Here is a 26,052-nt window from a genome sequence, read left to right as displayed (position 1 = left end):
ATCTAGGCGATCCCACCTCACTGAAAGTATGGATGGTGGAGGAAAAGCAGAATTTAGGTAGGGCTTGGGGTGAAGCAGAAGGCTCTCTGCCTAGGTCACTTTAGAGTCACAGAACTCTTGCAAAATTGATGAAAGCTGCGGACCCTCTACCCAGAAAAGTGCACACGTCACACACAGCCAGACAAATTTGCCTACAATTTCAGGAGGATGGGGGGCCCCAGGATGGAAACTTCCAGAGTCAGGGACTCAAGTTAGTGCTCTGATTCTAGGTGCTGATGCCTAAGTCCTCTGCCCCTCGTCCCTACGCAGGACTTGCCCCTACCCCCAGGGTCTTCCAGCTGGCTCTGGTTCTTGGAGCCACAGTCCTCCCTCGTGTCAGAGAAGCCCCGGCACCGGTATCTCCAGGAGCTCCCCTGGGTGCTCTTTTCTCCCAGGGTGACGGGAGGTGTCCCGGGAGAAAGAGGTCTCTGGGCTTTTCTCTCTTGGCTGCCAGCAGCAGGAGCAGCCGAAGCCTAGGGCACGGAGGGTGACGCCGGGCAGACTCTCCCGCCCCCTGCTCCAGTCGCTGGCTGCAGGCAACGCTGGAGGGAAAGGCGGGGAGGTGCGGGGAGGGCCGGGCGGTTCAGCCCACCCCCAGCTTGTCGGCCCGTTGGCAACCGAGATCAGCACCCACTGCTGGTGCCCCAGAAAATCCCTGGCCAGCCGGGCTTTGCGCGCAGCCCCTCCAACCCCCGTGCGTTTCCTTTTGACCTCTGGAGGTCTGAACCCCTTCTTGGCTGGGTCGAGCCGGCCCTCCCGGGAAAGATCGATCTCTCGTCCCCAGGATCCCCTACTGGCGGGCACCTCCGCCTGGCCAGAGCAGGTGCGGGGCTGGGGCCGGGGAGGGTTGGAGTGGGAGAAAGGATTTGGAGTGGGTGACTCAGGAGTCCGGGAGGAGGGGCTAAGAATTCAAGAAGCCTGTGTTAGAGCAGCTCGGCGCTCCGGCACAGCAGAGAGCGCTGGGAGCCGGAGGGGAGCGCAGCGGTGAGTCAGGCTGCCCCGAGCCCAGCCCGAGAGGGGCGCAGCGCGGGCACGGGCGCGGGCCGGCGTGGCTGGGCGCCTGGGGAGAGTATGCATGGATCCCGCTCTGGCGAGATCTCCGGGCACCCCCCGAGGCTTCCGCGGGCTGAAGTGCGGCCATGAGAGGAGCGTCCCCAGTGGGTGCGGGAGCGCGGGAGCGCGGGAGCCTCGGCGGGCGGGCGAGTCGTGGGGAGCAGCGCTCTCTCAGGTCGTGGAGTTCCCGATCTCCCGATGGCCCGAAGTCCGGGAGGCAACCCTGGCGCCTGCAGTTGCCGCGCCGCGGTACCAGGGACTTGCTAGACGGGGACAGCGCGCAAGTGAGGGAGAGCGAAGGAGCGTGGCGAGAGGGATGCGCGGGCTGCGAGCGCGCTGGGGCCGCAGGAGTGGTGGGCTGCGCCGCGGAGGGCTAGTGCACGGCGCGCGCGGGCTGGGGGGGTGCGCCGAGTCCCGCGCGAGCGCTACGCTGTCCCCAGGTAAGGGGACGAGGGGGGCAGGGGGCTCTGGACCTGCTTCAGGGAATGGAGCAAGGGTCTCTGGGCTCCTCCGCGGGTCGCTGGAGGGCTGGGAGTCTCGAGTGAGGGCCCCAGGGGTTGATAGGGGAAGCCTGCTCGCCAAGGGACCTCCATGGAAGGTCCTGCTACGTGGGTCTCACGCCTCACCTCCAGCTGTCTGCCGCCAGGTGTGGGAGAAGCTGGCATGGAGGGGTGGGGCGGGCAGCGCCTCGGGTCCAAGCGGCAAAGACCCAGGGGAGGGAGAGGACTTGGGGTCAAGGAGCGGCATCTTTGAGCCACCGGAAACAAGCAGCTTCATTCTGATTTCAACTCTCCTTTCTCTTTCGAAAAAATAAGACAAAAACCAAAAAACCTCTGAGATTCTCATGGAAGGTGTATTCTGCTTGAACTTTCTCTTCTCTTGTGACTTGAGAGATTAAAAAAGAGCCTGCTTGCTAGGCTGGTTTTTCCAAGTTGTTCCAGGTTGGAAGTTGTAACAGTTTGTAGGATAATTTATGGGTGTTTCATGCATTAAAGTGTATTACTGCAAAGCCTTTGGGTGCTATGGGTATTAAGGAAAACTCAGTGCACGTTCCCAGCTGGAAACCAAAATAGGGCTCTCCTGGGTATCTCTGCCCCCTCTGTCTTCTGAGGCCAGTGGAAGTCCTGGAGAAAAGGCACTTGATTAATTGTCCTGGAGAAAGGGCACTTGATTAATAGTCTTGGCTCCATCCTCTGGGCGCACCCATTGCCAGCCAGCCCCCTCCTCCCCCAACACATGCACGGCCAGCTGCATTCTTAAATTCAGAAATGGAAGTGGAGGGCCCACCAGTATCTCCTCTCCAGGGCCTTCAAACTCTTGAAGCTGTCAGTTAAGTCTGCTGGAGGGGACTATTTCTCCCTCTCAGAGCATACAGAAAGGCAGCAGCGGTTGGGCCCTGCCAGCTCTTCTTGTGCAGTGTTTACAATTTCCTATCGAATGTCTGAAACTTTCCCCTTCTGAAGAGCTACTTAAGAAAGACTACATTAGATGTGGAAGGGTCTCTTCTGTGGAAGAAGTTGTATGTCAGCCTGGGCAACCCAAATGTCAATCCACTATGGGCCATGTTCCCAGAGGTTCAGAGGCAACTGAGGACTGGGGGTGCGGGGTGAGTGAGAGTGGTCTGGGGGCTGAGACTGGCCCTGCTGGTGTTGACTCACAGAGGAACTCTCCTCATACTTGGGTCGTTGAAGGGGTTTGGGGTTAACATCACATGCTGTCAACTCCTCCCCCATACGCTTTTCCCAGTGTTTTTGCGCAGGTGGGAAAAAGGGCAGTCTTGAAGGGAAAAATGTTAGGAGGCACCACGAATGGGAAACCAAGGTCTCTGGGGCCCAGGGAGACATGTTTTGACACAACTGTAGGAGTACCTCAGAGGATTTTACAGCCAGCTGCTGGTGCCATGCCATCCCTGGACAGCCATCTTACCCCAAAGCAGCCCAGACCCACTAGAGAATTGGAAAATTGGCTCTACTCAGGGCAGCCTGGTGACTCTTTCCATACCCTTAACCTTTGTCAAGGAGTGAGGTTCCCACCTTCTCCTATCACCCACCACACGTCTCCCCTACCCGGAGGGCCAGAGGGAGCAAGGGATGAGGCTTCACACTCTCCTCTTCCATGGAAAAATCTGCGCGGTGGCCAGGAAGGGGGCCCCAGCTGCCGACATCAGCAGGGAGGGTAGGGCATGGCAGGGCAAGGCTGGAGCCCGAGGGAAGTTTCTCATCATTACTGAGATTAAACTGATGAGAAAATCACACACTTTACTTTTAAATGAGTGCTGAACACTACTGCTTCACATTCGTGGAGTGCCTTATTTCAGTGGCAACTGCATTGGAGCCGCAGGAAAACTACTCTCTGCTCTCAGCAGGCAGTGGAAAGCTTGCTGAGGACTCATATATAGTCTCTATATCTCTGAGCAAATAACCCATGTCCTCAGAAGGCTTCTCTTTCTTTGACTGGCACCTCTGATCTTGCAAACCATCAGCTAAACTGACAGCTCCCAGGCTCAGCCAGTCTGGAGAAATCAACTCTGTGATGGACCAGTTTCACAGAACAGCATATGGTGGTCTCTAGTAAGTAAATGGAGATGAAAGACCCTTCCCCAACCCTTTACTAGGGATCTTGCTTCCTGGCAGTGGGGAGACCATTAACATCCTAACTCCAAATAGCAGTGAAATCGGGGTGGCCCTGAGGCAGAAATGCAGCTGGAGAAGCTGAGGCTTTGAGGTCATTGACCTTTTGGTTGGTTGTGCACAAGGATGGAATTGTCACCATTTAAGCTGAGATGACAGACCTTGAGCCACAAAATTTGGCCAAGATGAGAATAATGAAAACATACAATAAAAAAGCGTTGTAGATTTTTTCATTATTCTTCTATGGGTTACTTTCCATGTTTTGGAGGAGTTTCTATAGGTTATTGGCCTCAATAGGAATCACACTGAAATGATCTCTTGATATTTTTCTCCTGTATTTTGGGGAAACTTCCTGTGGTAGTTTCCTGAATTGTAAGACAGGAGGGAAGTAGCTTTGTGACCTTGAGCTAGTCACTAAACTTCCCAGCCTTCACTCTCCCAATCTACAGGACAAGGGTAGTGGGTTACCAGTGTTTCTCAATGGGGCTATTGGCATTTGGGGATGATTCTTGGTTGAGGATGACCTATTTATGTAATGCAGGAAGTTTAGTATCCCTACCTCACCTACTAAAATGACAGAAATGGTGGCAACCCCAAATCCCCTCCCCCCATATATGGCTAAATGCTTATTAAAAGGATAATACTGCTCCCGGTTGAGAACTCCCTTGGCAATTACCAATAAGGGCTTTTCTTTCAGGCCCTATGTTCGGGTCATCTATTATTTCATCATTGAGTTGGGGCTTCAGAGGTCCAGCTCTGGGCTCTATCCTCCAGGAGCCAGCATATCAGGCTCCAGGAAGCCACTGGCAGGGCTGTGGTCCCGCTGGGCATAATCCTTTGCTTTTGTCAGTAGAGTGTGACAACAAACGACCCACATGAAAAGAAAACCAGAAAGAGTGGGGAGAAGGGATGGGTGGTATTAGAGCATGGCGGCAGCTTCCTTTTCTGCCATATGCTATTAAAAACACAGGCAGACTGCCTGCCCCGGGTGTCCACAGCACTGGGAGGAAATCCTTCTCTCCTTTACTAAATGGATCACACTCTGGCACCAGGAGGTCCCTGCTCTGAATGAGAGAACAAGGAAGCAGAACCTTCCCCAGCCCTGACATCACTTCATACAACATGGGCACATGTTGATAGCAAATTAATACAACAGTGCCCAAGCTGTGAGAATAAATGGGAATCAATAATGTGACATTTGATTGAAAAAGTAGGCTAGCAATGCTACGCTGGAGGGACGGTGCTTGTAGCACTGGGTTTATTCTCACTTATCCTTTCCTCTGCCCCAAGGTCTCACTGGAGGACAAAAAATAGGACCATTTGGTTATTCATAGTGCACACGGCTAAAACGAACAATGACTTTGGAGGATATAATTGCTTGCTACTCACCCCCAAGCAGTAGAAGAGAGAAAACTACCAAAGCAGTAGAACTGGCAGAGTTTGAATTTGATTCCTAATGAGGCCCCCAAAAATGGACACTGGAGACTTAAGGAGATTCCCAAATGAGGTTGAGACCGGTCTGATGATGCAATCTGTCAAGTGGGACTAGCAATAGTGCTTTTTGAATTGCCAGGTTTGGCCAGCCTCTTTCACACACGGAGCGTCTTTTTATTAGTGGTAGTATTAGTCAGTCAGACAGTCAGGGTTTCCCTGAAAATTCCCCTCTGGGGTAAGCAGAGGGAGATGTTCTGGCATTGCCCGTGGGGGCCTCTGCAGGTGGAGAGCTCTGCAAGTGGAACGATCTAGCTCCGAAGTCGGTGGGAATGAACGGCCCAAGCTTCCCACAGAAGCTATTCCACATCGAGGGCAGTTACAATCCACTACTACTGGAATCGTCTCCCAATAGCCACAAAGTATTTGTTGTTTGGTACAGATGGGCTGATTTTCCCATTTCCTTTGGCTGTTCCTTCAGTAGCCAGGGTTGGTGGAATATGTCATCTGTCTGCAGGCGGCACGCTGTTCCCGAGTGAGCCCAGGGAGGGCCGTTTGCTGGAAGCCATGAGAGCTCAGCCCAGGTTGGGGGAGGGAGGTCCTGTCTCTGCCCCCCATCACTGTGGATCTGATGTGCGGTTAAAGTGACTTGCATTTCTCACTTGTCCGGTCTGGAGAAGTGCCGTCCCATGTTTGGACCTGACCAGGCCTGGCTTGGAGGTCAGCCACCTCATCCTTGTCAATAACCATACGACGAACTCCCACATTGTATGAGAGACGCCAAGAGAGGCGGGCTCCCTTTGGATTGTGATTTCGAAGGAAGGAGCAGTCATGCTGGGCTCTAACGGCCGGAAGGCAGCTGGACTAAGTGAGCAGGGAGGCAGGAGGTGAGCACCAGGAGACCAGAGATGCAGGAGGGCGTCCCTTGTACCCAGTGTTCCTCTTCTGTGAAACAGAGAGAACAGTAGGACCTGCTCTGTTGGGCTGTTGTGCACATCAAGTGGGATGATACTGATGGGACACCAGCACAGGCCTGGCCCACAGTTGAGCAGGCACTCAACAAACACGAGTTCCCTTCCCCCGTGTTCTCCCTCCGTGGTACTGATCTGAGGGAGTCCTCCTTTTGTGCTTTTCACTTCAGATCGGACAACGTCATCTTTGCATTTTTTATGCCTCTGTATGTGTAAAGCTTTGCTGCACTAGGAGAAGAAATCTTTCTGGAAGCACTGAAGCTTCTCTAGGAATCTACCCACCTATATTTTGACCTTCTGTCATTAACATTCTCATTTTGATAGAATTTTAACCAAACATTTCACCTTCTGAACTACCTTGGCCTCATGATATCTGAGTAAAAGGAAACTCATGGATATTCTCCTGCAATTTTCTTTCAGAGGCAAACTTCTCCTCAGACTTGTATCTCAGAGATGTTATGTAATGCTCTCTAAATAAGGCATTTCTTGCGAATGGCCATTTGTACTGGCAGCTTTAAGAGTGTTTCAGTTCCTTACCCCGCATAACCAACTCCTCCTCCTCCAACAACTTGTTTCCTTAGGATTTTATGTATCTTATCAAGTTTACAAGAGAAGGAAGAGGAGGAGGTGAATTTTTCTTTGGCAGCCAGGCGGGCATTTGTGCTCTCCCACCCCAAGGGTCAGTGTCTGGGCAGCTGTTGCTGAATAGCGTATAACCTGTGGTTAAAGGGGGAACAGTCCTCACCCCCGGGGAGGCAGGCTCACTGGACATCAGGCCACTGGACTGATTTTCCTTCTCTCAATTAGCATCTTGATTAATATGCTAACCAGGGGCCTGGGCACTGTGGAGAATCATAATAAATATAAATCATGATCCTGCCCAAGGAGCTGGCTCTAGAGTGAACATTTAAATGGCTTCAGAGAGGCTCATCAGATAATGTAAATGAGGTAAGGCCATGAGCCGATGGGGACTGCAGTAAACTAGAGATGTTATGCCCATCAGAAGGGGACAGGCCGTCAGTTGCTTTGCAGGTTTGTAGGTCCAGTGTGGCCAGATCTTCCAACTTTTCCAAAAGAGTCAAAACTTTGAGTTTGAATATACAGTGTCTTCACTTTTCAAAACACCTGTGCAGACCAAACAAAATCTGTCTGCAGCTTCTTTTGTCTTGTCATCTAGATGAACACACTTGGAGCAATTGAGACCAGTATCAAAATGGAAACTACTTGAAGAAGTGCGAGCTGTGTGGCTCTCAGAGAGGCCTGAATGGCGCGGTGCTTTCTCGAGAGGCTTCCTGAGGGAGGGGATGTCCTGCAGGCGGGTAGGATTGTATAAAAGCAGCCCTGGCACAAGATAGAACTAGCTTCAGAGGCAAGCTCTGCCTCTCGTTGGCTCTATAACCACATTACTTAATCCCTCTAAGCTTCAGTTTCCTCATCTGTAAAAGGGACTCATAATGCTGATCTCGGGGGACGGTTGCGAGGATGAGAGGAGGGAGGGCAGGAAAGCCCTTACTTAGCCCAGAGCCTGGAACACTGGCAGTGCCCAGCGAGCCTGAGTCCTGTCTTAATGCTGGGTGGGTGGGGTTTAGCCAGTCCAGAGGGCATTAAAGGGCCAGAGGCACGAAGAAGGGCCCCTCACTGAGCTTTGTGAACAGTTGCTTTTTGAGGACTTGAGCCTCAACTGCTTTTCCTGCCCCAAGAGAAGGACAGAAGGTGTAGGCTATTCTTCTCCCCTCCTGACCTCTTCCTGCTTCTCCCCACTGCCTCAGACCATGTGCCCGCTTGCTCTGTCAGAATCCCACCCTTTAAAAACCTGACCTGGGCCAACAGCAGAAAAACACAACTCGACTCCATAAGAAGGAAAAGTACTCCGGGAGGCTGTATAGACACGCACGGCAAATATTCAAGGAATTCTTAGGAATAAAAAAAAAAATTCATAAATCTGGATTTTTGCATGAGGCCATCACAGGAACATGTTTTCTCAATTAGCATACACATTGCTTGGAGTGAAGTCACTGAGTCCGCGGCTCCTCAGGGCTGACTTGTGCTGAAGCCACCTGATCTGGACCTCACTTTCCATGATCTAAATCTGATTCAGCCAACCCTGTCCCTGCGCCTAGCTGCCGAAACAAAATCACCCCCAAATCCTAAACCAGGGTGGAGACGTACAAACTGCACTGCAAAGCGGTCTAATTTCAGATCCTGGGTGTACTCACCAAAAACTGAGAAAGACAACGTTATTCTTGATGGTGGAGTGATAGAGTCTCAGCAACCCCTTGCATTGTTCTTTTCCTTGGGCATTTATTGTTAGACGGTGACTGCACTGCCCCGTCAGAGCAGATGTGTCCTTTAGGTTCTGAAGGCAGAGAAAATAGTTTCTTTTGCGAAAGCATGCATCAACTGCTTAAAATATTACTAGTCGGTGCCTGAGATCAGCGATTATGTTTTCTGGATGGTTTCCTGGACTGACTCTTTTCCAAGTGAACGGCTTTGTCAGATATTTGTAATTTCTGAAATATTTGATTAATGATGTCCCCTCATCAGAGGGATGGTCCAGGGTGCATAATTAGCAGCCTGCCTCCAAAGCAAAGATGCTCCCCAGCATGCAACAAGATCAAGCAGGAAGTTGAAAAGCATTTCAAATGTTACTCTGCCATAGAGTAAAGGAAAGGAAAATGGTTTTCAAACTACAGACCCATTAGGGGGATGCGAAATCAAGTAGTACAACTCTCTCTCTCTCTCTTTTTTTTTAAAGAAAGTAGAGTAAATTTTTAAAAAATCAATATGCGTTGCATGGAGAAAGGGAAAGTATTCATGAAACTTTTATTTTAGTTGTATATACATTTGCACAATATGTGTGCATACCGGATCATGATGGAAAATGTATTTTTTCACTGTGAGTCATGGTTAAAAAAGTTTAAAAGCTACTGGCACAGACAGCAGCGTTGTACGGAAAAGGGCATCGCTCTGAAGCCAGGCAAACTTGGGGTTAAATCCCAGCTCTGTGATTCCTAGTTGTGTGATCTTGGGTAACTTAATACTCTAAGGATCAGTGTCCTCATCTGTAAGGTCAGACTAATTGCTTCCTCATAGGGCTGTTGTGTAGATTAAGTGACAAAGATGTATAAAGTGCCTGGTACTGTGCCTGGCACCAAGGAGGCCTCAGTAAGCAAGAGCCACTGGCATCATCTGTCTTCTCCTTCCCCCACCCCCTCCTCCTCCTCTTCCTTCTTTATCTTCTTCTTTGAGACTAATCAACCTCATCAGAACCATGACTTCCCTAGATGTTTCTATCCCTGAGGTTGGCTGTTTCTCTGGCCAACCCAGCGAAGAAACAACGGCAATCATATCTCATCGTTGTCCCTACCTTCCTTCCTCTACCGTCTTTCTCCTATTTCATGTTTGCATAGCCATCTTTCTGTGATTCTGTTCCCCAGACATGATCATGACAGTAATTGTCCAAGGGGCCCAAGACATCCTCCTCCCTGTCACTAAGAACCATCAGAGGGGTATCCCAGCCTTCCCTGGCCTTGTGACCAGGATGAATGCTTTGGTCCTAATGTGGTGGTATAGTGACTCTGTATGGAGCTTGTGTTCCCACAAATCACATCCTTCCTTCTCAGTGTATTTTTGTAAGGGCAACAGGGCTAAGATACCATTAAAATGTTGACATTGTCAAATTCTTAAGAAGTTCCTGCCCAGAGCAGAGAGCCTAACATTTTCTCGTGAGCGAGGCTCCAGGCAGCCCCAACGTGGAGGGTTTCAGTTTCGCTCCTGGTATAAACAGCCTAAAGGCTCCTGGCGTGGGCCCTGGAGCTGACAGCTTCAGGTAAACCAAACCCTAATCCTGACTCCGGTCCTCAACCTGGCCCTAATGTGTCACTGACCCCAGACCACCCCTTTCCAGCTGGAAGTGTGGAAGAGTGACCCACACCAGGGGCCACAAAGATGACATGCCCCAGTTTTCCTGAGAGCCTGGCTAACGCAGCCCCTGAAGACAGATCAAGGATGACAAACTGCTGCCTCTTTGTTCAGAGGGAAGCTTCACCTTTCTCCCTCCTCTGTTTCCCGTGCTCGCCTGGGGCTCATTCCAACTCTTTTCTTGTAAAATGCCCTCCCCCTGGGCCCCATTTTCACCACTCAGATTCAAAGAGGATTATTAGTGACATCTCCTCAAATGCTGAATTCCTATCCAGACCAAAGGTTTAACGCTCCTTTCTAGGCAGTTAAGACATCTCTATTTGAGGTTGCAGGGCAGGGGGCCTAAGGGGAGAAGGCAGACGTGGTTCTGGTATAATTTTCATCTCTGTAAGAGTCTCCGTGCTTTTCCACCACTCATCCCACTATTCCCTGTAAAACTAATGTCACCAGGCCAGTTGCACATTTTAAATAACATTTATAGCAGAAGAGAGACATTTGTGACATCATACCCAGCTCCTTTCTCCTTAAGCAGGTGGGTTATATTGAGCCAAGCACTGGGAGCTTGACTGGACCATAAGTAAAGCAGCTAAGAGGCTGTTTAAATCCATCACTCTTGCACCTGGGTTTTTTGTTTTGTTTTGTTTTGTTTTTAAGAAAAAGTGAATGCTGACTTAACATTTTCTGTGCCCAAAAAGGGCGGGGGGGACAAAAAGCATATTTCTACCCTTTCTGAAACTTGCAATGACAAATGGAATCAATTGTCCCAGAACATGACATACTACCAAGAATATTTCTTATGCAGGAAACGAATTACCTTTCTTTTCATCTGGGTTCAAGGGTATTGTGTCTGTCCTCTCACAGGGAAAGTGTGAACACTTAGAAATGTTTTCATTTTCTTTTTCAGAAGGTCAGACACCAAAGCCTGACTCCAGATTTCATGCCCATGTGTCAGTATCTCTGTATCTTGGAAATGAAAGAAAATATTTAGGGAGTGGGGCTTTTAAGTATTGTTTTGATTTTTTCTAAAAATGAGTGGGACATGTCAGAAAGTAGAAGGCTTAATAAAGCAACAAATATGTTTCAAAGATTATTTTTAAAGCACCTTTATGATTAAGGGGAAAAAAAGGAATTTTAAGTTGGCACAGTGTACAGAATGTCCTCCTTCTACTCATTTCCACTTCTTAAATGATTATGGACCTATTGCAGGATTCTGACTGGCAACACTTGTGCTTGGGAACATTTCACAAACCCGTCTGAAGCTTATTTCTTTTATGGATTGGGAAAGTTGTTATGTAAGAAAGAAAAATGGTTAAGTCAGATATAGGTTATTTATTTCAACTCAGTAATACTGAGAGCTAGGAGACTGGGGATTTATTTCTGGCTCAGCTTCTTCCTAGCTGTGTAACTTGGGCAAATCACAGAACCCCTCTGAGCCTGTTTCTTAATCAGTAAAATGAGAATGATAATACTGCCCCTGCATTACCAGATGGGGCTGCTGCCTTGAATATGGTTGCCAGCTGGGAAGATACCTTGACTGTAGGTATAAGAGGTAAGATGTGAGAGCCCTGGACAAGCACCGTGAGACTCCCGGCGTCAGTGCTGGCTCTGCCCGTAGTTGGGTGAGGGACCTTGACAGTCACCTACCCTGCATGAGCCATCCCAGCTCCCACCTGCCCGTCTCAAGTGCAGCAGCAGAAGTGAAAGCACTTCATGTAAGCCTAGGCAGAAACAAGCCGTTCCTGCCATGGTGGGAATGGAGGCCTGTGCCAGGCATTGTGTGGGCCCCTGCGAGACTGAGGCCAAGGGTACCACGGAAAAAGTGTGAACGTGGAATCAGACTCTCCAGGGCTCCAGGCCCAGGAGTGGGGTTGAAAAACACATGTGATCGAGGGCAAATTACTGCAGCTCTCTGATTTCCAGTTTCCTCAGCTGTGATATGGAACTAGTAGCACTTACTCCTTAGTGCAAAGATTAAACAAGGTGACCCCTGCCAGGTTCTTGGGTTGTCCAAAACCCAGTTTTATAGTGGTCCTTGGTGTTGATCACAAATGAGCACCCAAGGGGCTCCCTGCTTAGGCAGTGACCTGGCTGAGGACAGTCCAAGGCGGATGAGGTTGCCAGGCCTGGATGCCTCGGGGATGCGAAGCTCTCCTAATGCCCCCTGTCTCTCACTGGCCCTCTTCTCTGTCTCCTTTGCTGGCTTTTCCTTCTTCTGACCTCTAAATATTGGAGTGCCTGGGGCTCAGTCCAGGGTCCTTTCTTTCCGCCAGGCATGAAAGATGAGCTACAACTTCTGGATGTCTATCTCCAATCTGGACTCTCCCCTGGGCTCCAGGCTCTTCTGTTCTACTGTCATGGCCACTTGGAGATCTAATGGACATCTCAAGTTGAGAATTTTTGACCCCTGAACTACTTTTCTCCAAGTCTTATTTTAGTCTTCCCCATTTTAGACAATGACATCATTATGCCCAGTTGCTCAGACCCCAAATCTAGAAATCATCCTTGACTGGACCTTCCTCATCACCTTTTATATTCAATCCACCAGCAAGTCTTGCTGGTTTCCAAATAATTTCTGAACCCAGTCCCTTCTCAGCATCCCACTACTGCCTCTTAGTCCCAACCACTGTCACCTCTCGGCCAGACGACACGGGGACCTCCTCCTGGATTCCCTGCCTCCACTCTTGTTTCCCACAGCCTTTTAAGCCAACAGCAGTCACAATGCCCTTTTAAAGATGTAAATCATGTCACGTTATTTCTTAGCTCTCAACCCTCCCATTACACAGAGAATAAAATCCATACCCTGGCCATGGCCTCATTTCAACGGTTCTTAACCCAGTGGACATTTGGCATCATACATTTTTTTTTTTTCATCATACATTTCTGATTGTCACACGTGGAGGGGGCCGGGGGTGGGGTGATATACCAGCATCCAGCTGGTGGAGTCCGGGATGCAGCTAAACATCCTGCAGTGCACAGGACAGCCCTCGACAACAAAGAATTATCTGGCTCAAGATGTCAGCAGGGCGAGGCGGAGAATGCCTTTATGTGATCTGGACCCTGACCCTCCTTCCCGTGTCCTGTATCACTCCTCCAATCGCCTGCTATGCGGCAGCCTCTCTGACATTCCTGCTATATCTTCAACATATCACTCTTGCTACTATCTTAGGCCTTTGTACTTGCTATTTCCTCTGTTGGGGACACTTCTACCCACAGGTCTTCTTCACATGCTTAGCTTTTGCTCATCGTTTAGGTCTGCTCAGGTGTCACCTCTTGAACACCATAATTTAATGTCTATCCCCACTCGACCAAACCCTGCCATGGTAGGTTCTGTTCCCTTACCCTACTTTCTTTATTTCACAGTACTTAGTTCTATTATTTGTTTTCTTGTTTATTATCCTTCTCCTCCACAGGAATGTAAGAATGGGGACAGGGACTTCTTGTTGTGTTCATCAAGGGCTGCATCACGTATAGGAGCTCAAGAAGTATTTGTTGAATGAATAAATGGTTGGTAAATATGGCACAGACAGGGATTACTACAGAAGGTTAGGAAAGGAGACCATCAGTGGGATCCAGCATGTAGGGGAAGGCTTCCTGGAGGAGGTGTGACATGGGCTGCTTTGCAAGTTTGTGCAGCCCTCACCCCTTCCGCTAAGGTGGCCCCAAATGGAGCAGGGCTGTGGCCTCCTCTGAAGCCTGAATGTACCTGGGGGCACCTCTTGTAGATTAGAGCCAGCTGTGGACTTTAATATTCAATAGGGTGGAGAGCAGAGCTGGAGAGCTCAGGGGTCTAAGAAGACGTGTGATTGAAGAGAGGAGCCAGGAAAGAGAGGCGAGTGGGAGAAAAGCAGGAGCAGGAAGGAGAAATCTAGGCTCCAGTTGGTTCAGATCAGGAGCAGAGCTCAGTATGGAGGGAGGGAGGGGTCTGGGACGGAAGAGAAGCCATCTCCAGGGAAAATCTCTGGGTAGCTCATCCTGAAGGGCTGATAGTAGTTCCTGGAGAAGGAACTGGGAGTTCTTCTAAGTTTTCCAGGAGCCAAGTGAGATGACTGTGAGTTGGACTTGGGCCACTAGAAAGGCCAGCAAAGGGTAGAATCAGACCTTTCACGTAGCCAGGCAGAGACTGTGTCCTGAATAGACATACTGACCCATATCTAGTTGGTATTACATGAGATAATTATGAAAATGTGGTTCCAGGATAGTCTTGATTTCAAACACTCTGAGCCATTGCCAAACATTGGTCCTGTGCTTCAGTTTAAAAAAGCAATTCCCATAATGCCACATGTGACAATGTGTAGTCCACGTGCAGCACATGCCAGCTGATGAGTGGGTGCCCCGCCCTCCCCAGGTCAGCCCCCCATGCCACCTCACAATAGGATGTAAATGTCCAGTTCTTGAGGAGGGTTGGGTTCACATCATGGATTATTTTTCCAAGGTCTCAGGATTCCGGAGTTTGTAGATCATGGAGCCCCCCATGGGAGGGGAAAGCCTCGTCCCAGGGACATAGCTCCACTCATCCCAACATCTGCTCCAAGTGACACGTGTGGTCAGGGTCTGTGCCCTCACAGCCACCTCAGAACACCTACTCACAACTCTGGTTCATTTTGCTGCCTGGATACTTCTGAGGATATGACTATAGGGGATTAGCTGACCAACACCCTATTTTATTAGTCTGTTAATGTAGGTTTAAAGTAATACACCTCAGATGTAGACAGCTTGCTCCAACCTACCAAAAATATCATCATGAACATTTACAAGGTCTAAAGAATGATATAATGGTCGTGAAATTCAGATGCGTTACATCACCCCAATGTCTAATTTAGTCCTGACTCAGTCCATAGAAATATGGATTTCCCCGCAGACATAGTCTCATAGCTGCCTGGGCCCCGTGTGCCTCGTAGAGCTAAGGTGATGAATCCGTCTGTCACACATCCTCGAAAGCCATAAGACACCCCTGAGCTAACCATCTCTTTGCTGCTTCCTCAGAGAGCCGCTGACACTCACTTTGACTTTTTGGTCACAAAACCTGTCTGCCACTTGTCACTGGATCCCCCTTCCATCATTAGGTCTCCTTGGTATACAGAGATTTGATGCTCTCAAACTTCTACTCCATCAAAGGCTGATCTTTGACCCTTCGTTCATACTAAGAAATACGTGGCTGACAAAGGCTCAGACAGATGCTTATCGCAGGGGCAAATGCTCTCAGCAGCCATCAAATTCCCTCGGTCAGAAGGCAATGAACCGCTCAGAGGCAACAGAGCAAGCAAAAGGCTGGCCCTGGTCCTTCCTTCCTACTGATTGTGTGACTTTACATATATTATAAAAACTCCCTTTGATTCTCAGTTTCCTGAACTGTAAAATTGGAATAATAATAATAATACCTCCTTTATAAAGCAGTGGTTAAATGAGAGCATATATGTCACAGTACTTGGCACATAAAAAGCTGTAACGACAGCTATTTGCTATTCGTTATTAAAATCTTGGAAAGTAAAATTTCAGACATCAGTCAATGACTCATGGAAATATTTTGGAGCTTAAGGTCTTTGTGAAGTGAGAGGGAAAGGGAATGGAGTTTAAAACACTGGGAGGAAATCCCTAGCTGTGGAAGGCAGAAGTTCAACGTCACGGTGTCCCTGTGATTACCGTTCAATTGTGGGGTAAGCCTCAGTTAAGCCATCTGTCAAATGGCAGTAATAATAAGGTTGCTATGATGATTAAATATAATAATGCCTATGGATGGTTAACGTAGCACCACGCACGGAAGCCTGGAAAAGTTTAGGGTTCTTTTTTGTCATGGTTGTCATCACAACCTGTCTTCCCCATGCCAGGTCCTCTTGCAACTCTTTACTCAGGTCAAGCTTCCATGTAGAAAGTGCAACCTAGCTTCCTAAGCACTATTCCAGGATTTAGGCTGGAGCACCTCTCCCCCACCTGCAAGGGTCTGTCCATGTCGCAGAGCACTTACAGCCAGCTAAGAATTACTCCCACAGATTTCTGGGATCTACTCCTTGCTGCCTCCATGTGGCTTTGTCATGTGGAAAGGCAATGTCATGCTACGCACAGACAGGGGACAGTTCCTTTCCTTTCTTACAAGGGGTTTGGTGGTGGTCTCACTTGGCTCTCACCTCTCCTTCCTGGGATGGTCACAAAAGCAAGGGAACCATGGCCCTTGAAATGAATTTATGCAGCAATAGGTAAAAGGAAAAGGGGCCCAGAACTTAGCTTTTGCCATTGGTCTTGCCAGAAAGTGCTGGACTGGGACAGAAAAGCAATCCCAGAGAGAAGGGTCCTCTAGCTTCCTTGGACTCAAGGAGAAGTAAATTGTAGGTTGCCTGATTTGTGATCAAAGCTACCAAAATTTATAAAATGTTCTGAGGATGTTTCTGCCCATGTGTTCCTAAGTAAACCTATAAAAATGGAGGAATATTTTGGTTCCAACAAAACTGGTGATTAGGACTAACTCCTACTGCCAAGGTGAGGTCTGTCTTAAAGCTAACTATTCAGCAGGTGTCACTGGCTTCTCACTGCACTGTTCTGGGCTTTAGCAGGATATAAGGACATTTAAGACTTGGACCTGCCCACAAGGGACTTAGGAGCTGACTGGCAGTTCTTACTTCATTTTAATTCCAATGAAGCCTTTAGCCTTTTGGGAAAAAGAATCACTGGGATGAATCTAATACCACAGGGCTGGCTGTCAGATGGATTCTTCTATGACGCAGTGGCCTTGGACATGAAAAGGAAATGAAAACATTTCATTATGAGATTTTCTTCCCCCCTTCCTCATGTTTCCGCCGTCTGCCCTGTCTACCCTCCACACCACACATACACATGCACATACGCACACACACGCACAGGCACTTATAACCACACGCACATATACAGACATACATACACCCACACACCCCACACGAAAAAGTGAAGACATTGCTGAAGCAGCTGCAAGCAGTCAAAAATTGCATTACCTTCCTGACTCAAATATCCATAGAATCTTAGCATTGAAAGAATCATGCGAAATCATTCAGTCTTTATATAGAGATATAGATATAAATTTTGAAAAAGAAGGACAAAAATCCAAAAGGGTAGCCGGTGAAGTGCCTTGTCTAAAATCAGGGTTATCAACGAAGCCCAGCTCAGGTCTCAGGTCGTTTCTTTTTTTCACTCTTTCATCAGCTATTTCACAAGCACCAATTTTGTGCCAGGAGCCGTGCCAGGCGCCCTTGATACAAGGTGGACAAAAACGTACAAAGTTCCTCCCTCACAGGGATAAAGGACTAGTTGGGAAGACAGTGGCAAGAATCACACAAAGGCATGGGCGGTTTCCACTCTGAGAAGTGCTCCATGTGAGAGATCCACATGCCGTTGGAGAGGGGGTCCTAGGGGGGCAGGGATGGTTCCTGGAGGAAGGCATGATTCATTTGAGAGCGGAAAGGTAGGCAGGAGGAGAAGGAGAGATGCTCCCCAGATAAAGGGAAGCCTCCCTTCCTCACCCAGGAAGATATTTCCGACAGTGGTGTGCTGGAGCGGGCTCGGACAGGCTCTCATCTGCTCCACCGCGAGCTTCTCTTCCCAGCTCCGCACTCAGTGAGGTCACGCTGGTAGCTTGAAATTGGCCACGGTGGGAGTATTTACACCCCAGAAAGCAGCAGATGCTACAGATCAAGGTCCCTCCCACTTTGGAGAACCGTCTTTACCAACACACCATGGGCTCCAACTACGTTCCACCTGCTTCCTGCTGTGGACAGCACAGACGCTGCCCTTTAAGCCAAATGCCTGTCCCCTTCCTGCAGAGACTCTTCCAAGAGTCTATTCCCAGAAAGGCACTGTCACCTTGGGCCTGTTTATGTCACACCCTGGGCCATCTGGCTTCTAAGAAAGAGCCCGTTCTTGTGGTCTTCGTCACCCCCTGGCCATCTAATGATATTTATCAACCACCTCTATGAGACATTTGGTCAGGCAGATCTCCAGTCAGGCTTTGACCCCTCAGGAATTCGGGGCCTGGCTGAGGCTGCTAGGCTGACATTGTTCTTCCTTAATATAACTAGGGCTGCTCGGGGCACAAGAACCAGGGGCTGAAAGCCCAGCCGAGGGCACGAGATTAGGAGATGGCACCACTACTGTTTTTGCCAGTCTGTTTCTAGGCACGGGAAACACCAGGTGAGCACAGGTCAGAGTTCACAATATATATGATTTGGTCAAGTTTTAAAAACAACTGATTCTACTATCCTTGCACCCTCCCTGTCCTCCCAGTTTTCTAAAGGGATTTGCCAAAAGAAAGAGTGAGTTTTGAGTTCTTACAAAGACTGACAGGAAGCAAAGCAGGTGGACATAGCAGAGGTGGTGCTTCACAGTGGAAGTACCTTTGTTTCCAGGGCGTGTGTGCACCTGTGTGTGTGTGTGTGTGTGTGTGTGTGTGTGTGTTTCTGTGTGTCTGTGTGGTGTCTGCTGTGCACACAGAATATGGGCTCTGGATGATGGTGCAGGCGCAGATGAGGCAGTCAGCAGGGCTGTGAGATGGAGAATCTTGGAGGAAAAGACCAGCCATGGGGTCTGGTTGGGAAGAGAAGCTGGACACTCTAGATGATTCCCTCTGATCACCTCCCAGCTCCCGGATGGGAGCCCGTGATACTCACACTTGGCTCACCCTGGGGAAGGCACCCGCTGTGCTATGGAAACTCAACCATTTACTAGCTTAACCTCTAATCAGATTTAAAAGCTGGGTGACACCAACCAGCAAGCCTCCCAGCCAGGATTTTCAGTTAGAGCCAGGCATGGGTATGCAGGGAATAATTTAGGGGGTCCTGTGAAGCCACCCAACGTTATCTGCCCATAGCGCACTCTGGGCACCACCCCTTAGGTGGACTGTTGAGTCTCCAGATGGCTTCCCTTAAAAGCAAAACCCAAAGTGATCAGGGCAGCATTACTAACACCTACTCTTGAATTAGATTCTCGGATTATCAAACTGCACACGCAGGGTGGCAGTGGATGCGCTGAGGGACAGAGGCTGCCCAAAGGGGATGTGGTGGGGAGACCAGCAGGTGGGCCGCCAGGGTGGTTGGACATGGTGATGCCGCAGCGGTTGCTGTGTGTAGGTGCTCTGTATTTAGAGCACAGAGGAGATGACGAAAGAGAGAGGGTGGCTGGAGGTCACAGAAGATGTGCCAAAGGAGGTTGGCACAGGTGAGCTGCCCACAGTAATGCAGACGAGAGGCGGGTGGATGTGGAGACAGCCCCCGGCTGCTGTGCGGAGAAGCTACATCCCCTCCCTGTTCCTCTGCTGACAGTGCCTTGGAGTCCAAGGGTACCTACTGACCCTTCTGGCAATGCGCCGTAATTCCAGGGTCCTGGCCCAGATCCCGTGAGTCAGTGAGGCAGTCCAGAGGACAGCCCTGTCCAGCCATCCGTAGAGGGACTGTGGGCGGTCCCCATTCTCCACGGCAGTTGTGCAGGTTGTGCCCTGTATCGGGTATCCGGCCGAGGGGGTGAGTGGGAGCTCTGCTGATGGAAGGGCACCTTCCACTGATTCACACAAAGGCTCCACAGGATCTGGCTGCAGCCTGCCCCTGGGAAGCCCCCCTGGGTCCTGGAAGAGAGGCCACGAGAGAGGATGGGAAGCCCAGAGAAGGGGGAAGTCGTGTACCGTGGGGCCAGGGGAGGGGCAGCCTTTGTGGTAGGGAAAGGTGAAGACTGATGCTGCCTGCTTACCATCTCCTAGAGCAGCACAGGGTTATCTGTTTACTCCACCGAAAGCCACACGGTCTGAAGATCAAGGGATATTTTCTTTATTAACATTGAAATAACTAACGAGTTTATGTTATCATGTGCATTGTCTAAATATTGTTAAATAAAACATCTTATTGCCAATAATTACCCAAACATTTCAGTGACACGGGACTCCTGCCAGAGGCAGGGATGGGATTCCAGTTCGACAGTGAGAGCCAAACGTTTACTTTGCTGCACATAGTCACTTGACTGGGGTCTCCTGACTGCAGCTCTGCTCAGTGGAATCTCTTTATCAGTCCCAGGTGAAGAGAGCTCGGATAAAGTGCAAATTATTCTCTGTGGTCAGATCCCAAAGTATGTGGGTGACAAACACAGTGGCATTGTTTCCTTGAGTGAGTCTTGTTTTCCATATGTGGGAGGAATTCCAGACTTGAGAAGTCTGCATCCAGACTTCATAGATTTTTTTGTTTCTAATTGAGACAACACGACTAACGATAAAGAACAATACCAGCCTGGCTTCTAAGCTCTGAAAGGCTCTGGGTCAAAACTTGACCTCCACAGGGATTGGACAGGCTCCAACAGCAACTACTCTCTTCGGTTGTCAAGCTGGACCACAGGCTCCACAAGAGCAACTTTCTGTTGGCTTGCGGAGTGTGGAGACAGAGCAGATGTGTCTGCCTGTTAATGCACTGTGGGATGAAGTTGCTCTCCGGGCTTATTGAAATCAGATGCCCAGCCCTCAGAGCTGCCCTGCAAACACATGATGGCTCCACGCAAGCGCCATCACATTGGAAAATTACAAGAGCCATGACTCCACCTCCTCACCCCTGTGCAAGACTCCATTTTTACCAACTGGGCAAGAGAAAGGCCTTCCCTCCTCCATTACACACTCCGAGGGGCCAGGCCCATGTCAAACTAAAGTACTTCTAGATAGCTAAAGTGGTATGAAAATTTGAGTACCAAAGACAATGCTGCAGGATGTGACCAAAATGTTAACATTGGTTATCTCTGAGTAGTGGGACTGGAATAAAAAGCATGATGGCATATCGGGAATTGTGCATACTTGTTCGAGAAAATTACACTCAATCCCCAAATAATATTCCACTTGTTACAAACAAATCCTGAGGTTATGGGGAAATCTTTTCTCTTAATATGCAATGTCATTTGAGAAAAATACATCTTAAAATGCTAGTTAGTTAATAAACTATTTCAGTTGCTCTAAGATTTAAAAGTTTAATCAAAATTGTATTGGCTCTCTTTGAGATTTTCTAGGTTAAAATTACGTAATCTGAGTAAAACATTGTTAGAGTGAGTTTGTTGTTTGGTTGTTTGATTTTTGAGATTTACCTAAGCAAATATATATACTCTGGTTTCCTCCTCTGTACAAAAACAAACAACTCTACTCATAGAGCTATTATGAGCATTAAGTGAGATAATCCATTTAAAGTATTTACCACAATAGCTGGCACATGTAAGATATTTGATAAATTTTAGCTATCATTAGCCATATATATATATATATATATGTAATTTTCTTTTAAAGATGACACCAAGATTTGCAAAAAAAAAAAAAATATGTAGGCAATGAGGAGATATCAACTGTTTTCTTTTATGAATTTATCTGAGATACATGAGTGTGAAACAAATATCTAGGGCCCAACTCAAGTCTTCCAGCCTCCATCAGGTCTTAGATCTTGTCCCAGTTACTCCTACAAATAATGCATAATTTGGTGAGGCAGAAATTTAGGACTGAAAGGAGTCTTAGAGATAATTGGTCCAGACCATTTTACAGATGAGGAGACTGAGCCCAGATGTGTGATGACTTACCGGATGTCACTGAGTAACAAAGACCAGACCAGACCCTAGGCCCCTGACTGTTTGTGCATCTATTTTCACTCTGACAGATGGCTTCTTGGTTTCTCTAGTGGTTGATGTGTAAGGATACTGACTCCCTACTGGTGCCCTATACTACTCATAATATCACCCAGCACGTAGCATAGCCCTGGATGTATAGCAGGTATTTGATAAATGGTTTGCTCAATGCAACTCAACAGCAAGTTTGCAGCCTCTGATATGCCAGGTGTATGCTGGACAGTATAAAGGATAGGAAGCTAAATAAGACAGAGTGACTGCTTTTGAGAAGCTTCCAGAGACTGACGAGGGAAGGCAAAGAAGGGGACAAGGGGGAGGGGGTCTCAGAGCAGGAAGACTTGTTTAATTTCATCTACAGAAAAATGAAGGTCAGAAATTGAATCACGTAATAAACCTCAGTGAGTTAGTTCTCTGGGCTCCTTATCCCAGACAAACTCCAAATCTCAGGATTTCCAAAATTTACATTTACAGCTCTTGACCTCTCTCCTTTAACTCCAGATTTCCATATTAGCCGCTTACTTGCACTCTTGTCCAATAGGGATCTCAGATTTACCATGTCCATACCAAACTCTTGATTCTGCCCTTGAAATCTGCTCCTTCCCCGGTGTTCTCTATCACAGGAAATCACAGCTCCATCCTGCTGGATGCTAAAACCTTGGAGGCATTCTTGAGTCTCCTCTTCCTCACTCCTCCATACCACCATCCATTCGGGAATCCCGTTCACTCTGTTCCTTCAATAGATCCCACTCACAGCGTCTTCCCACTGCCATGCTAGCCCTGACCATTACCACCTCTTGCCGGATTATTACAGGAACCGCCTCACTGATTTTCCTGCTTCTACTCTTGGTCCCCACTGTGCAAGCTCAGCCAGAGTGCTCCTTTTAGAATATATCAGATCAGGTCACTTTCCTGCCCAAAGCCTTCTAATGGCTTCCTCTCTCCTTCAGAATAAAGTCCGAAGCCCTCACCAAGGTCCATAATGCCCTAAAAGAGCTGTCCCAGCCGCCTCTCAGATCTCATCTTCTGCCACTCTCCCCAGGGATCACTCTGCCCCAGCCGCGAGGGAATGTTTGCTCTCTTCAGCTGAACACGTTCCTGCCTCAGGACCTTTACACTGGCCATTCTCTCTGCCTAGAATGTTTCTCCCACATTTCTGCATAGCTCTCTGCCACACTTTATTCAGATCTCTGTAAACGTCACCTCATCGGAAAGACCTTCCTGTCACAAACTAGCACGTCCCCAATTTGTAATTCCCAAACCCTTATCATGCTTTGTTTTTTCTAGCAGTTATCACCAACTGACATTTTGTTGGTTATTTGTCCTTTATTTTCTGTCCATATCCACTAGAATTTAAGGTCCCTTAAAGCAGGGAACTTTTTCACCTTGTCCACTACTGTATCCCCATATCTAAAATAGGGCCTTGGCAGGTAGTAGGGTCTCTGTGTATTTGCTAAACAAGTGAATTAACAATATGCTGTCATTCTGTGTTTCAGTTTAGCCGTTTGTGTACTTATCTCGTTACTCCAACTAGACCAGTCCTATTCCCCTCTGTAATTCCTGCAATCCCCAGCATGGTGTACCTGCATGGAACAGGAGCTTATCACATGTGTGTTGACTTAAACTGAACAACTGCTAAGCACTAGCCACAAATTATGTGACTTAAATCCAGTTCATGTCATCTATAAGGGGCACTGTGCCCAAAGGGTTTGTTAATTTTTCTGAGAGATGGTCCCAGTGTTTCTTTAGAACTTAGGCAGCAACTCTGGGGCGAAGGAGCGGCACAAATGGAGCTTTGTGTGCTGGAGAAAACAGAGGTGCAGTCACAGCAGAGCGAGCAGCCCAAGCCGAGCTCTGGGAAAAGCAACAGAAGCAAATGTGACCAGAGGACTGACTGGCCCAGAGCCACCAGGGTCAAGGGTCTGTCTTAGAGGGGAAGGGTATACCATATATCCTCCACAGAACCATGTACACAAACCTTGGTGCGTCAGACACACCAGGATTTTTGCTCCTGTCTGATCCTGCTACACTTCGACAGGACTTGACAACTTTGCTCCTCAACTTGGGAATTGCATCCATTTGTTTGTGGCATGACCCAGGGTCTTTCTGCAGTGGCATCCTCTGGACCCATGCTCCCAAGCCCTGATACAGATGAGGATGTACTATAATGAGGCCCATTCCCAACAACCCTCTCCTTTGGAGGAATCCAGGTACAAAATTCAAGGCTATACGCTGGGCTAGAACATGACACAATGTACTAGGAATCATTTTACAAATTTATCTTAAAAGCAAAGCTACTTGCAGAAATGGATTTAACTCTGCCTTCAACTGTAACCTCAGGCTCAGATGTTTAAACAGAAATAATTCACAAAATGTGTCACTGTCTGCTTGTATTTTCTCCCAATGGCAATAGAATATTACTCAACTCCCCAGTTCACCATCAATTATTTTTAAACTGCTTTGTCTTTTAATAAAAACCCTTTGGGATCTGGAAGACTTGTTTCAAAAGTTGATTAGAAAAGGAAAAACAACTGTACATTTGAAAGATATATTAAAGTTAAAAAAAAAGAAACTTTTAATAAGGTAAAGAAACAACATATTAGGCATTTTTGCTTTTACCTTTTTAGTGGATTGGTGCCCATAAGTGATCCTTATAATTGGAAACTATGTAAGGAAACCCACCAAAATCAAAGCAAGTGCAGATTTACAAAAAACAAACAGCAGCTGTCCCAGATCATCTAGGGCTCTGGGGCCAGCAGTCTGCTGAGAATTTATCAAGCCCAGTTGAGCAGTTCAGGGCAAAAGACATTAAAAAAAAGAAAAGTACAAGCCCACTGGGAATATTAAGAGAAGACTCATCCAAAATTTTTAAAAATGTCCATCCAAGGCTTAAGCCATTACATCAAGCCAAAGCAGGACATTCTAAACCAGAGAGGCAAAGAGGCCACTTATGAGAACTGCTCAAGGACAGCATAAAATGTATTCTGGTCTTTCCTTCACACAGCTTGGCTTAGAGGGACAGGACTTCTTTTTTCCTCTCTCTTGAAAATCCCCAAATCACAATTTTATGGGCTCCATTATACTGTGTTCGAAGCACTGATCAATCCAAGAAACGATTTTCTTTGGATAATTTAAACTAACTAGTCTCAAAGTGAATTTCTTAATGTATTGATTCAAATTGACGTCAACAAATCTTCAGTAAAAAATGTTTCCATGATCAAATAAGTTTGACCTCAGATAAGTGAATCCTTCTAGAGATTCCCAATGCATACTAGCATATGGAAAGCTCTGATTAAAGAAAGCTGTTTCTAACACAACAATTCCCAAATGCATTTGACCATGGAACCCTTGTTTTATCAAATCTCTTTTGACATCCCAGGGGTGGGAAACACTGATTTAGACATTCCTGTGATTTCAAGGCCAAGATCAAGGTCCACTTCCTATTGAGATCATTCATTCACTTATTAAATGCACATTAATTTGTTGGCTTCTACAGACCAGGCTCTGTCTAGACACCAAGACAGACACAAAGAAGAAAGTGTCAAGGTCCCTGCACTCTTGGTAGCTGTCAGTGTAATGGGAGAGGTAAACACGTGAACAAATATCAACAATTCCATGTGATTGAGGCTTCTCTGAACCCCGTCGTTGTTAACAGTCCGTACAACACAATTTAGAACCCAAGTTATTCACTAAATATTTCCTGTGCTCTTGTCTCATCTCCTCCCCTGTACTGTTTATTACTTGAGGGCTAAGCTCGTGCTTTATGCTTGTCTAGTATTCTCTCTGATACTGAGCATGGAATTGGACACATAGTAGGTCATCCAGGGAATACTACTTGATTGATTAAAGACTAAACTAGATGATCCCTGAGTCCTTTTTAGTTTTGCAGAGTTTCTAAGAGTCTTTCTCAAATATCGGTACAATCCTATGCCTGCAAAATTATGGTGAACCACAAAAGTATTGAATAATTCATTAGCTCTAGTTATCCAGGGGCTGTCTTGATGCCATAGAAGTAACAAAATTAATGTGTGCTGGCCCTCCAAATAGGCAAGGCACAGCAAACCAAAGCAATTTACTCTGCTTATAGACATAGCTTAAGTGTTAAATCTTAGTGATTGACCTTGTTATCAGAGAACAGCCAAGTTTCTGACTTTACATGTGGGAATCCTGAGACTCAGAAGAATGTTTAGCTATTCATTGTAGAATTTAATACAGATTAGGGTTAGCCACAATTGGTAACACTAGGGGAGTTGTTAATTTCTTGCTGGCAATTTCACCGTAAACTCCCTTCATAAATTTCAGATTTGAAATTGGCACTGTCATCTAGATGCATATTTATTTGATTTACGTATGCTGAGTGGTTCCTCATCACAGGATCAGTAAGAAGACAGCACCTCAGATGCTTTATATATTTGAGAATT

At 47.6% G+C, this 26,052-nt stretch overlaps 1 protein-coding gene across 2 annotated transcripts in view; it reads left to right on the top strand.

Moving 5' to 3' along the window:
* Positions 1-800: 800 nt before the first annotated feature.
* Positions 801-26,052, top strand: part of NGF (nerve growth factor) — a 51,644-nt gene continuing 26,392 nt past the window's right edge. The window contains exon 1 of one of the 2 annotated variants that reach the window (XM_068540568.1): positions 801-862. The gene's annotated coding sequence lies outside the window, so the exon portion shown is untranslated. Of the gene's footprint in view, positions 863-957; positions 1,024-26,052 lie in introns of those variants that run through there. The other variant, XM_068540569.1, reaches the window with a different exon arrangement.

The sequence above is a fragment of the Eschrichtius robustus genome, chromosome 3 (genome assembly GCF_028021215.1).
Source record: "Eschrichtius robustus isolate mEscRob2 chromosome 3, mEscRob2.pri, whole genome shotgun sequence".
Taxonomy (NCBI): domain Eukaryota; kingdom Metazoa; phylum Chordata; class Mammalia; order Artiodactyla; family Eschrichtiidae; genus Eschrichtius; species Eschrichtius robustus.
This window is presented reverse-complemented; position numbering and strand designations above follow the sequence as displayed.